Source organism: Nicotiana tabacum, unplaced genomic scaffold, assembly GCF_000715075.1.
Source record: "Nicotiana tabacum cultivar K326 unplaced genomic scaffold, ASM71507v2 Un00120, whole genome shotgun sequence".
Classification (NCBI taxonomy): domain Eukaryota; kingdom Viridiplantae; phylum Streptophyta; class Magnoliopsida; order Solanales; family Solanaceae; genus Nicotiana; species Nicotiana tabacum.
The window spans coordinates 45,045-57,571 of record NW_027438358.1 but is presented as its reverse complement, the minus strand read 5'-3'; the positions used below and the strand labels follow the sequence as shown (position 1 = coordinate 57,571).

At 37.4% G+C, this 12,527-nt stretch overlaps 1 long non-coding RNA gene across 9 annotated transcripts; it reads left to right on the top strand.

The window, feature by feature from the left end:
• Positions 1–7,394: 7,394 nt before the first annotated feature.
• LOC142178973 (uncharacterized) lies at positions 7,395–9,868 on the top strand. Of its 9 annotated transcripts, none has more exons than XR_012707127.1 (4): positions 7,468–7,494; positions 7,973–8,086; positions 8,205–8,490; positions 8,646–9,868. It is a non-coding gene; the product is annotated as an uncharacterized LOC142178973 (long non-coding RNA). The 9 variants fall into 9 exon arrangements; XR_012707125.1 differs by having other exon boundaries at positions 8,200–8,490; XR_012707128.1 differs by lacking the exon at positions 7,973–8,086 and having other exon boundaries at positions 7,395–7,494; positions 8,200–8,490.
• Positions 9,869–12,527: the final 2,659 nt, after the last annotated feature.

Genomic DNA, 12,527 nt, shown 5'->3' with positions numbered 1-12,527 from the left:
TTTACCCAAAATATTGACCAAAGTCAAACTTATTCATTTTAATACCAAATTTTAGCATTTTTCATAGAATTTCACATTTAATCTTTTCCACTACGCGACCGGACTATGCACGCAAATTGAGGTGACTAAAAATGACGTTTTCAAGGCCTCGGAAGTAGGGAATGAATATGAAAACAGGTGATGACCCTTTGGGTCGACACATTCTCCATTTCTAAAACAACCGTTCGTCCTCGAACGGACAGAAGAAACAAGTGCATGAGTTAGGAAATAGATGAGGATAACGGCTCTGCATATCGGACTCAGACTCCCAGGTCGATGCCTCAGGAGGCTGACCTCTCCACTGAACACGAATAGAAGGGAAACTCTTCGACCTCAACTGACGAACCTGCTGGTCCAGAATAGCTACCGGGTCCTCCTCATAAGATAAGTCCTTGTCCAACTGGACAGTGCTGAAATCTAACATATGGGCTGGATCGCTCTGATACCAACTTGTCACAACCCGGATTTCCCACCCTCAAGAGGTCGTGATGGCACCTACTAATAGGAGCTAGGCAAGCCAAACTTAATTACTTTTTCCATTAATGAAATAATCCCTTTTTAACAATTAGCGGCAATAATATAAACGTAACAGAATTAAATAATAAGCAGAAGTCTTTAATCATACAAAACCGAATAGAAACGCGGAAAAATTGAATAGTCAGTACTTCCTTTACATCAACCTCCAAGTTATTACCTTTACAATTGCTAGATTTAGCTATATTGGCACCATAGTACTCTCATAATTGCATAAACATAAATTTTTCTTAATGTATTGCATCTTTTATAAAGAAAATATACATATTAGTTTAACTTTGAGGAATAATAATACGATCCGAAATCCGATCCGATCCAAAATTTAAAATTCGATCCAATCCGATATAATTCGGTTCAAATTCGAATTGCATTTTCTAGAATCCGAAATCCGAAATTTGAACCCGAAATGTGCTAAATCCGATCCGATCCGATCCGATCAGTGCACAACCCTACCCAAGACTGGTGTCACAATACTCACGAACTACTAAGATTTACTAAATACAATGTCTGAAAGAAAATGTAATTGTTTGTCCCGAATACAAAAGACAATAGATTGAAAAGAAGGATAAAAAAGACGTCGGCCCCGCGGACGCCTCCAAGGCTACCTCGGTGTCTCACTGGACTGAAGGCATGCTCCCTCGCTACTATTGCTGCTGTCCAAAACCTGGATCTGTGCAAAATAGCACAGAGTGTAGTATCAGCACAACCGACCCCATGTGCTGGTAAGTGCCTAACCTAACCTCAGCGAAGTAGTGACAAGGCTAGGACCGGACTACTAATTAAACATGTGCAGTTATATAATATACAGCGGAAAGTAAAGTAGAAATAAACAAGTAAAGATGGGAGGGGGAAAACATGTTGCAGGGGTGTACCGGTATCAACAGTAAGTCCAGAGTAACAGTCTAAGGGTAGCTTAGAATTTACAGCGAACAAAGAAACTAGTATCCAAAATAAACACACTCGTATCAATAATTGTTGCGGCGTCCAACCCGATCCCAATATATAACAACACTGTTGTGGCGTGCAACCCGATCCATATCATTTAGCATTGTTGTGGCGTTCAACCCGATCCACAAATATCATTGTTGTTGCGTGCAACCCGATCCATATCATTTAGCATTGTTGCAGCGTGCAACCTGATCCACAAATATCTTACAATGCATGACATCACCCTTTGTGGTTTATCACTCTTACTCACCCAAACAACAATCACAAATAAGGGGCAAGAAATAAATAAATAAAGAAATAAATAATGATAAAAATCCCGGCAAGGAAATACAATTAAACAGTTAAATCCCGACAAGGGAACAATATCAATAAATTTCCATGTCCCGGCAAGGGAGAAAATCAACAAAGCAACAAAACGTTCCGGCAAGGGAGTAATCCAATAACTCTTTCTCTTTCTTTCACTTTCATCTTATAGTTTACATTATCACTTGAGTCAATGCTCCAAAGATTTAAATATATCATATACCTTCACAATTTGTATTTCAACTCGAGCTAACGCTCCACGAAGTTCAAATCTCACAATTTCCTTTCACATACTCTTTACAACATATGGAAATCATCAATTAAGTATGGAAGCTATAACAAAATCAGGATATTCGCGATCTAAGGACTCACGGTCATGCTAGGCACCAATGTATAGATACTCGTTACCATGCCTATACATCGTACTCGACAATTAGCAAGTAGAAAATAAGACTCCACTCCTATTCCCTCAAGCTAAGGTTAGACCAAACACTTACCTCAACTTCCATGGCCAAATCAATCCACAACAACCGCTTTCCCTCTCAAATTCGGCTCCAACTCAATCAAATCTATACAATAATGACTTCATAGTATCAATATATGCTAAACAAATCAAACCCAATGCCTAAATATAGATTTCCAAGCCTTCTTTCCAAAATTCTAAAAATCGAACCCGGGCCCGCTTGGTCAAAATATGAGGTTCGGACCAAATTCATATCACCCATTCCTCCACGAGCCCGAATATATAAATTTTTTTCAAATTCGACCCCAAAACGAGGTCTAAATCAAGAAAAAGTAAAAAGCCCTAACTATACCCAATTTTCCCAATTTATACTCTAAATTACATGTTTTAGGCTTAAGAATTCAACAAATATTGATGGAAAATGAAGAAAACGAGTTAAGATTTACTAGCCCAAGAAATGTTGGTGAAAGAGAGATTCAATGGATGCCTAAGGACTTTGGAGAAGAAGGAGCTCGTGTGTTTTGATGAGAAATTTCCGTCACTGTTCTGTTTTGGAATTAAAATATAATTGGGCGAAATTGCCCTTCGCGTTCGCGGAAGGAGGGTCGCGTTCGCGAAGGGTAAACTTGGCAGACCATCGCGTTCGCGATGGGAAGAGTGCGAATGTGAAGAGGAAAGGCTGGGGGTCCAGGACTTGGTCTACGCGAATGCGTGGACCTTTACGCGAACGCGATGAAGGAGCCCTATGAACTACGCGAACGCGAAAGTATCAGTGCGATCGCGATGAGGAAAATGAAGGCTAAGTCCTCAGAGTCAAATACCCTACGCGAACGCGAGGGCTTGAACGCTAACGCAAAGGAGGAGAAATTAAGGCACCGCGAACGCAGGAGGAAGGACGCGAACGTGAAGAAGAAACTGGGTCTGCAACAGCTGAAGAATTTCTGCAATCTTTCTAAGTTCGAAACCACTCCGAAACACCTCCCAAAACACTCTCGAGCCCTCGGGGCTCCTTACCAAACACATACACTAACTCAATAACATCCTACGAACTTAACCGTACGATCAAATCACCAAAATAATATCAAAAATAATGAATCAAACCTCAAAATTACTAGTTTTTCTTCAAACTGAATAAACTTTCAAATTTAGAGTTTAAGTCTGAAACACGTCAAACGACGTCCAATTTCGAACAAAACTTCACAGAAATATCTTAAACCACATATAAGACCTGTACCGAGCGCCGGAACCAAAATACGGGCCTGATACCAACACGTTCTAATCAATTTTCCTTTCCATTTTCCTTAATAATTTCAGAAAAACTATCATACAAGAAAATTCATTTCTCGAGCTTGGGATCTCGGAATTCAATTCCGGGCATACGCCCGAGTCCATATTTTTCTACGGACCCTCCGGGTCCGTCAAATTATGGGTCCGGGTCCGTTTACCCAAAATGTTGACCAAAGTCAAACTTATTCATTTTAATACCAAATTTTAGCATTTTTCACAAAATTTCACATTTAAGCTTTCCTGCTACGCGCCCGGACTGTGCACGTAAATCGAGGTGACTAAAAATGAGCTTTTCAAGGCTTCAACAACACGGAATGAATAAGAAAACAAGTGATGACCCTTTGGGTCGTCACATTCCATTTGTGTCAACTGTATTCATCAATTACAATATTATCGGCTTTCACGAATTTCTGATGAAGTTAACAAGTAAGAAATAATTAATTTTTTCGATGAAGCGGGTTCAATTGACCCCTCTTACAATAAGGTGGGTCCGCCCCCGGAGTTCATACACATGTGCTCTAATCTCTAGTAAATTATGCTGAAACTTTCTGTGTTGCACTAAAATAGTGGTTATTTTCAATGACTTTGTAAACGCTGATTGTTTTTCAATTACCAATCCAAAAACTGGCTAGTCCGTGCTATTTTAACAAGTTTTTAAAATAAATTTAGCCCAAAAAAGATGATCCAAAGGTTGACAAACTTATAAAAATTTGAAAATACCATGTGAACAAAAAATCGTCGTGGCAGTGCATGTCGCACTCTGATAAGGTAAGAATAAGATTGGTTGGGGAAGCAAAATATCAAGTTTAGGGGGGGTAATTACGCCAAGGAAAAGTTTGGGTGTAATTACCAAAAATAGAGAATAAGTTTGGGCGTGCATTGAATAAATTGAGTCCGTTTGGCCATGAAATATTTTTTATTTTTACCATTTTGAGAATTTTACAATTCTTATGTCCAAACGCCCACAAAATGTGAAGTGTAGGGGTTCTGAGGTGTTTTTCCTAAATTTAGGTGCAAAATATAAAAGCACACTTAAATAAATACTATAATACGTATAAATTTTCAATGCCAGCCATCATTATAATCTTTAATACAACATCAAATTCTAGAAATAATTTTGAAATGATAATCGAAAATTGCACATCAAATATATATATTATTTATTAGTAATTGTCATATTGATTTCTTATGATATGGTTACGCGCGAAAAACGAATATCCTAAATTCATTATATTAAAAACACGAAACCTTTTAACAAAATATCATTTTCCTTTTTTACTTTTAAAAATAAATTTCTCACTAGAAAAAAAATTATCATTTAATATTTTTCTAATGTTTAGATTTTTTTTGACATATATTGCTAATTCATTACTGAATAGGATTAGTGAAGGATATTTGTTATTTAGCTACATAGTTTATTTTTTTTGCGCTTATTTTTTTTGTTTTTTGCAGTTGAATGTATAAAATATACCCAGTCAAATCTCTCTATAATAACATCCTTATATAACAACACTTCATTATAAAAGCGAAGTTTTTTCGGAACCAAATGTTATATTTTGTTATAACATATGTTTTCTATAACAATAATAGGGGTATCAAGTTACTTAGCCATACCATGAAAGTCTGGGAGAGGGTGGTGGAACTGAGGGTGAGGAAGACAACGTCTATATCCGACAACCAGTTTGGGTTCATGCCAGGCCGCTCCACCACGGAATATATCCACCTTATTAGGAGGTTGGTGGAACAGTACAGGGATAAGAAAAAGGATCTGCATATGGTGTTTATTGATTTGGAGAAAGCGTATGACAAGGTTCCAAGGGAGGTGCTCTAGAGATGCCTTAAGGTGAAGGGTGTGCCGGTAGCCTACATAAGAGCGATCAAAGACATGTATGACGAAGCTAAGACTAAGGTTAGGACCGTGGGAGGCGACTCAGAGCATTTTACGGTTGTTATGGGATTACACCAAGGCTCTGCGCTTAGCCCATTCCTATTTGCCTTGGTGATGGATGCTTTGACACGCCATATTTAAGGGGAGGTGCCATGGTGTATGCTGTTTGCTGATGACATCGTTCTAATTGACGAGACGAGGGCAGGTGTTAACGAGAGATTGGAGGTTTGGAGACAGACTCTCGAGTCTAAGGGTTTCAAATTGAGCAGGTCTAAGACAGAGTACATGGAGTGCAAGTTTAGCACTGAGTCGGGGGATGTAGGCGGGGACGTGAGGCTTGGGTCACAGGTCATCCCGAAGAGAGATAGCTTCAAGTACCTTGGGTCGGTGATTCAGGGGGACGGAGAGATCGACAAGGACGTTACTCACCGCATAGGGGCGGGATGGATGAAATGGAGGCTGGCGTCTGGAGTCTTGTGTGATAAGAAAGTGCCACCGATACTCAAAGGTAAGTTTTATAGAGCTGTGGTTAGACCGACTATGTTGTATGGGGCAGAGTGCTGGCCGGTTAAGAACTCCCATATCCAGAGGTTGAAAGTAGCAGAGATGCGGATGCTGAGGTGGATGTGCGGACACGCTAGGTTAGACAAGATCAAGAATGAAGATATTCGGAGGAAGGTGGGCGTCGCTTCTGTGGATGACAAGATGCGGGAAGCGAGGCTTAGATGGTTTGGGCACGTGCAGAGGAGAAGCATCGATATCCCGGTGAGGAGGTGCGAGCGGTTGGCCGTGGTGGGTATGAGAAGAGGTAGAGGGAGACCTAAGAAGTATTGGGGAGAGGTGATCAGGCAGGACATGGTACGTCTGCAGATTTCCGAGGACACGGCCCTTGATAGGAAGGCATGGAGGACAAACATTAGAGTTGTAGGATAGGGGTAGTGGTGCTTCCCTTTCTGCATACCGGGGTGAGGCGGGGCTGGATTAGGGTTGATCCTAGATGGCTTGTAGTTTAAGTTGAACCCACACTATTCTTGAGGTTTATCTTAGATGCCTTAGACTCTGGTTACTGTTACTGCATGTCATTCATCTTTTATTTTTTTTATGCTTCTGTTACTATAATGGTTTTTACTGGAGTTACTAATGATTTCTCTTTTCTTTTCTTTTCTTGTTTTCCTTGTTCTCTTTTATTTCCGTCGTTCTGAGCCGAGGGTCTATCGGAAACTGCCTCTCTGCCCTATCGGGGCAGGGGTAAGGTCTGCGTACACATTACCCTCCCCAGACCCCACTATGTGGGATTTACTGGGTAGTTATTGTTGTTGTTGTTTTTATATGTTTTCTATAACAACAATTCGCTATAACATTCAAAAATATCCGGAACAAACAAGACTGTCATAGAGAGGTTTGACTGTAATACCTAAATAATTATTTTTATACGAAGTTAAAATTAAAAAAAGGAGGACTCATGATAGACCATTAAGCTTTTACAATTATCTTAGCTTGTTTTCATGCTTAGTTAGATCCACTACTTTATTAACTAAATAGGATTAATATTCGCCAATACCAAAAGTATATATTTTGTCAAATTTTATTTTATAATCGAACAAAATATCTAATAGTATTAGTTTAAATTTTAAAAAATTATACTAGTTATTAATATAGGATACAACGTGTATTTTAAAATTAATTTAAATTAAATAAAAGAAACTAATTGGCGACTGAAAAATAAATTTTGGGGCTACTTATCTTGACATTGTAGAAACACGTATATTTTTAAATGGTTACGGCATGTTATTTACTCTACTTTTTAGGTTATCAAACTAAACTTATTAGTAGAATTTTACTTCTTGAAAATTTAAAACTCTCAAAATACAGAGTCACGCCTCAAAATACAGAGTCACGCAAATGAGCTGAAAACGTCACGAACAGATTTCGTTTTTTGCAAATTTCCCTCTCATCAACTACTATATATATCTGGTTCTCACATTCAAATTCACTTTCACTCTCTCTCTCAAGTTGCTTCTGCGTTCTTCAGGTATTGACTCTTCTACTTCATCGATCTCTCTGTTATAGTGCTAATTCTCATTCATCTCTTTGTTTTTGTATAACTTGCTGTGTTTTCTGCGTTCTTCAGGTAACACCGTACTTCACCTTTTTCCTGTATTGACTTTTCTACTTCATCGATCTCTCTGTTATAGTGCTAATTCTCATTCATCTCTTTGTTTTTGTATAACTTGTTGTGTCTTCTACAACTTAATCACTGATCTCTCTGTAACTCTGCTACTCATTATTGAATTCTCTTCTATTTTGTTTTTTGCTTTTAATCACTATGTGTGTGAGTGTGTGAGTGTGTGAGTGTGTGAGCGAGCGAGTGAGAGAGAAATATTCTCATTTTTGGAGATGAATTTCGTGTCTCTGTGTGTGAGTGAGTAAGAGACGATAATTTGATGATTTCTCTGCTAGCTATTTATTATTGATTTCTCTTTTATTTTGTTTTTTGCTTTTAATCACAGTGTGAATGTATGTGTGAGCGAGCGAGTGAGCGAGAGAGAAATATTCTCGTTTATAGTAAAGTAATGAGCTGCATGCACGTCTTCTATCAAATTTAGCCTGTCAGATAAAATCAGGTATTTGAGCTTCTCGGATTCAACTTACTTTCAAATTCAATGGAGTAGGTGGTGCTTCGTCTTCTTACTTTTCCACCTTAAGATAATGCATTGAAAATATCCATTGTTTTCAGTACAGATCCATCTGGACGATCCTTTGGAAAATGTCAAGAGTAAAATTAGTTAGGGAAGCTGGTGCCAAGACTAATAATCTTGCTGGTGATGGTTGCACAACATCTATAGTGCTTGCTCGTGGTCTGGCTGCTGAAGGTGCCAAGGGTTGAAGGGAATGGAATAACCTCTAGACATCTGTTTTTTTTAGATAAAAACGGCTTTCTTGTTTCGGTTATAATTGTGTTTAGTCATTATCTTTCCCTAGGTTACTGCAACGGGAGCAAATGTTGTTCAAGTTGATGTCTAGAGAGGTATAAGGAAGGAAAAATTACTCTGCATTTTTGCTTTAGGCAGAGAAACAGAATTATTTGGGCAAGAAATATGTGTAAAAATCAGCTTTCTCATCTAAGATGCATGAGGTTGTACTATCTTCAACATGTCTGTTGACAATCAGTAAACCTTGCAGGTTGAGGATCACGAGCTGGAAGATGTTGCTGCTGTTAGAGCTGGCAATGATTATGCCATCGGAAACATGATCTCGAAATCTCTAAGGCAGGTTGGGAGAAAAGGTTTTGTCACAATTGAGAATAAGGGAACTATACTGAAACCAGTCTACAAGTTGTAGAAGATATGCAGTCTGATCGTGGCTATTTGTCACCTTATTATTTTGTAATTGATCGACGAAAGAGGACTGTGGAGCTTCACAAGTGTAAGGTAGCGACTTATTCTGTAAGCACTACGCCTGTTGTATTAAGGCATAATTTCTTCTCATCACTACCAAGGTCAGAAATGCAGACAATGTTTAATCTAATAGACATAACAGGAGCCAAATTTGGAAAAGTGAGATTGCAACCAGCATGCGAACAGTTACATTTCATCATAGATCAACCAATGAGACAGAAAACAATCACACTGGTCACATGGAAAAAGTCACCGCTGGAATGGTACAAGTTCGACTCCGATGGAAGTTGCCCCAAGATTTGTGTTTGTGGTGCAGGTGGAATTATAAGAGATCACATAGGCAAACTTATCCTAGCCTTCTCAATCTTTCTTTCGCCTGGAACAAGCAATTGGGCAGAAGGTAAGGCAATGTTATATGGGCTGCAGCAGTGTATGTCCATAGAGGAGGCGGACTCAAAGCGGCTCAGCTCATGTGTAGGAGGAGCGGCACGCACCTCCTATCGGCAATGTTCTGGCTTAGAGTGCAACAATGCTATCGGGAAGCAAATAAGGTCGCGAACAAGCTATAGCTACTCTCAGCCACGTGCGTAATTAAACAACAACTGATATTTACAAGATTTGACAGACTACCAAGAGTGGTAAGGCGTCTTATGCAGCTGGACAGATGGGAGATGGCATCCTTTAGATCAAGACAATTAAAGAAGTAGATGTTGCTGCTCAACTTTAAATGCTACTTTTGTTGTTCCGAGAATAAGGTGATCACCAAAAGGAATTACTGAATAACTTAGAAAGATGAATGTAACTGATAAAATGATTTGAACCGCTTATTGTAAATTGTAAAAACAGGGATTTTACCCCCTTTATAGTCTTACTGGAAGACTTAGGTAAGTATCAGAAAAATAATTCTTAAGTAGTGTTTTCTTAGGTAATGGTTATTCCATCTATAACTAAACAGTATTGTTCATGTATTTTTACAAAAGTAATAATGATCCTTCGCCTAATTTCAGACGTTGTTCAGCTCATTTTTTGTGAAGAAAAAGGCCAAGATCTTGCTTATATTATGTGTGTCTTTTAAAATATAAGTAACATAATTATAAATAATACTCCTCATCTAATACGATAATCAGGGGCGGATGGAGAATAGGAGCTACGAGTTCGGTCGAACCCATGGGCTAAGTATACAATATTTATGAAAAAATTTCAGATACCTAGCAGCACTAGATATTTTACAAAACAGGCAGCTAAATAATTATATTCTTAGCAGCAAGCTATAAATATGAACCTAGAATCACGTTTTAAAAAAATCAAAAGCATTCAATTCCTAAAATATTCCAAAGCCGTTTCAATTCTCCGTAACTGAATACACTTCCTAAATTACAGCCGAACAATAATGAAGAGATTAATGCGTTTTCTGTTTCTACGTGCATATATGAGATTAATGGACTCTGAAATTTTATTTTCGAACTTTTTTTATGTATCTTACTTGTTGCAGATTAATACGATTGCACAAGTTTTTGTCAAACAAATATCGAATTAAATGATAAAATTATACTCCTATATCCTATTGGCATAAAATTTTATTTTTATAGGAAAAAAGAGAGAGATTTTGAATGCTAAATCAAGCAAGTAAAATTTAGAATAGAAAATAGTAGGAGAGAGTGTAAAAAGATAAATAAGGATAAAACTGATCCCATAATTTGTGTTACTCATTAAATGTGCACATAATCTTTATCATGTGCTAATATTGTAAAAGAATGTGCTATATATGGAATAAACAAGAATTAATATCATTTTCTTAAATACTTTTTGAAAGATGCTCGGTAATATATTTTCCTCAATCATGTATTTGTCTTAAGAAATAATATGTATAGTATTAATTTAGAACCCAATAACTTAAAGAATTTAAAATCTCAAAGTCTCCAATCCATAAATTTCAAATATTGACTTCGCCCTTTACGATAATCTAAATATCTAATCACTTGTTTTGCTGAAATTTAATCATTTTGAATTCAAGTATTAGGTCTTTAAATTTCTGTTGGTTACTTATGCATTTGGGTTTATTATTATTATCTTTTGTTCAGTTTAGGTTTAAGTAATTAAAGAAAAAGGTGGCGAGTGAGGCTACCGTTGTTGCGGCAATAATTTTCCGTTTCAAGGATTTTTAATTATGCCACTTATAGCTTGGTTGGATAGTTGTCATGTATTGTTTCATAATGTATCGTATCGTATCGTATTGTATTGTATTATATTGTACTGTATTGTTTGATGAATACAATGTTTGGATGGATTGTGTCATTTTATCGTCGTTTTATGGTATCACGCATCAGTAATACGATGAATAAACCTGCAATATTATAAAGAAAAATTATGATACGATATATAAAAAGGTAGGGTAAATGATAAAATAAAATTATTTAATACTAATGAAGGGTGAGATTGAGAGAAAACCCCAAGGAAACGACGCGACCACACCAAATCAGTCGTTACATAAAGTGGCACATTTCATCATTACGTAACGACGGATTTAACGATACGATACAATAAAATTTAAGTAACAATCAAAACAAACATTGTATTTAAAGTAACAGTACGATACGATACAATAGGTAACAACCATCCAAACAAGCTGTTAAGGGCTATTTTGGTCGAAAAGAAGATTTTTTGCTTCTCTAAGAATGCTGCCAAGAAAGGGATTTATCTACTGGGCTGTATTTAAAAATTAGCCGGTGCATCCTAGATTTTGGTTTTTCAGTTTAAATTTTCAGGACAAATCTGAATTGTCTTGAAATTAAAAATTTTAGTTTATAATTTCAGGACAAAATAAATACTGAATAATCTCTAAATAGTATTTCTGAGAATGGTTATCTGTGCACTTGCCCCATTTATTTTGGATTGTATGACTGTAATATGAACATTTGCATTCATTTGGTATTGTATAATATTCTGACGAAGATATTTCGCCATTGTATAGTTTTATCTTAACTTGCTTGTGATTCCCTAGGCTATCCGAGCTCCAAATCGCTAAAAATGAAAAATGGGAACGAAGTCCCATTTTGAGAACTTAACATTCTGCCCAGCTACAGTATTTTTGCAATTTCCGACAAAACTTCGCAATTGCGAAGCTACAGTGTTTTTGCAATTCCCAGCAAATCCTTCGCATTTGCGAAGCTACAGTGTTTTCTCACAATTCCCATCAAATCCTTCGCATTTGCGAAGCTACAGTATTTTCGCAATTCCCAGCAAATCCTTCGCATTTGCGAAACTATAGTGTTTTCGCAATTCCCAGCAAATCCTTCGCATTTGCGAAGCTACAGTGTTTTCGCAATTCCCAGCAAAACTTCGCATTTGCGAAGCTACAGTGTCACACCAGAACCAGCAATATCAAACTTCTCCAAAATGATCCGAAACCACCCCGAAACTCACCCGAGGCCCCCGGGACCTCAACCAAAAATACCAACACATCCTAAAACATTATCCAAACTTGTTCCAATTATCAAAACACCTCGACTAATACTAAAATCATCGAATTACATCAAATTCAAGCCTAAGTTCTTTTAAAACTTCCAAAACACGCATTCGATAAAAAACCCAACCAAAACACGTCCGAATGACCTGAAAATTTGCACGCATATCCCAAATCACCTAACAAAGCTACAACAACTCTCGG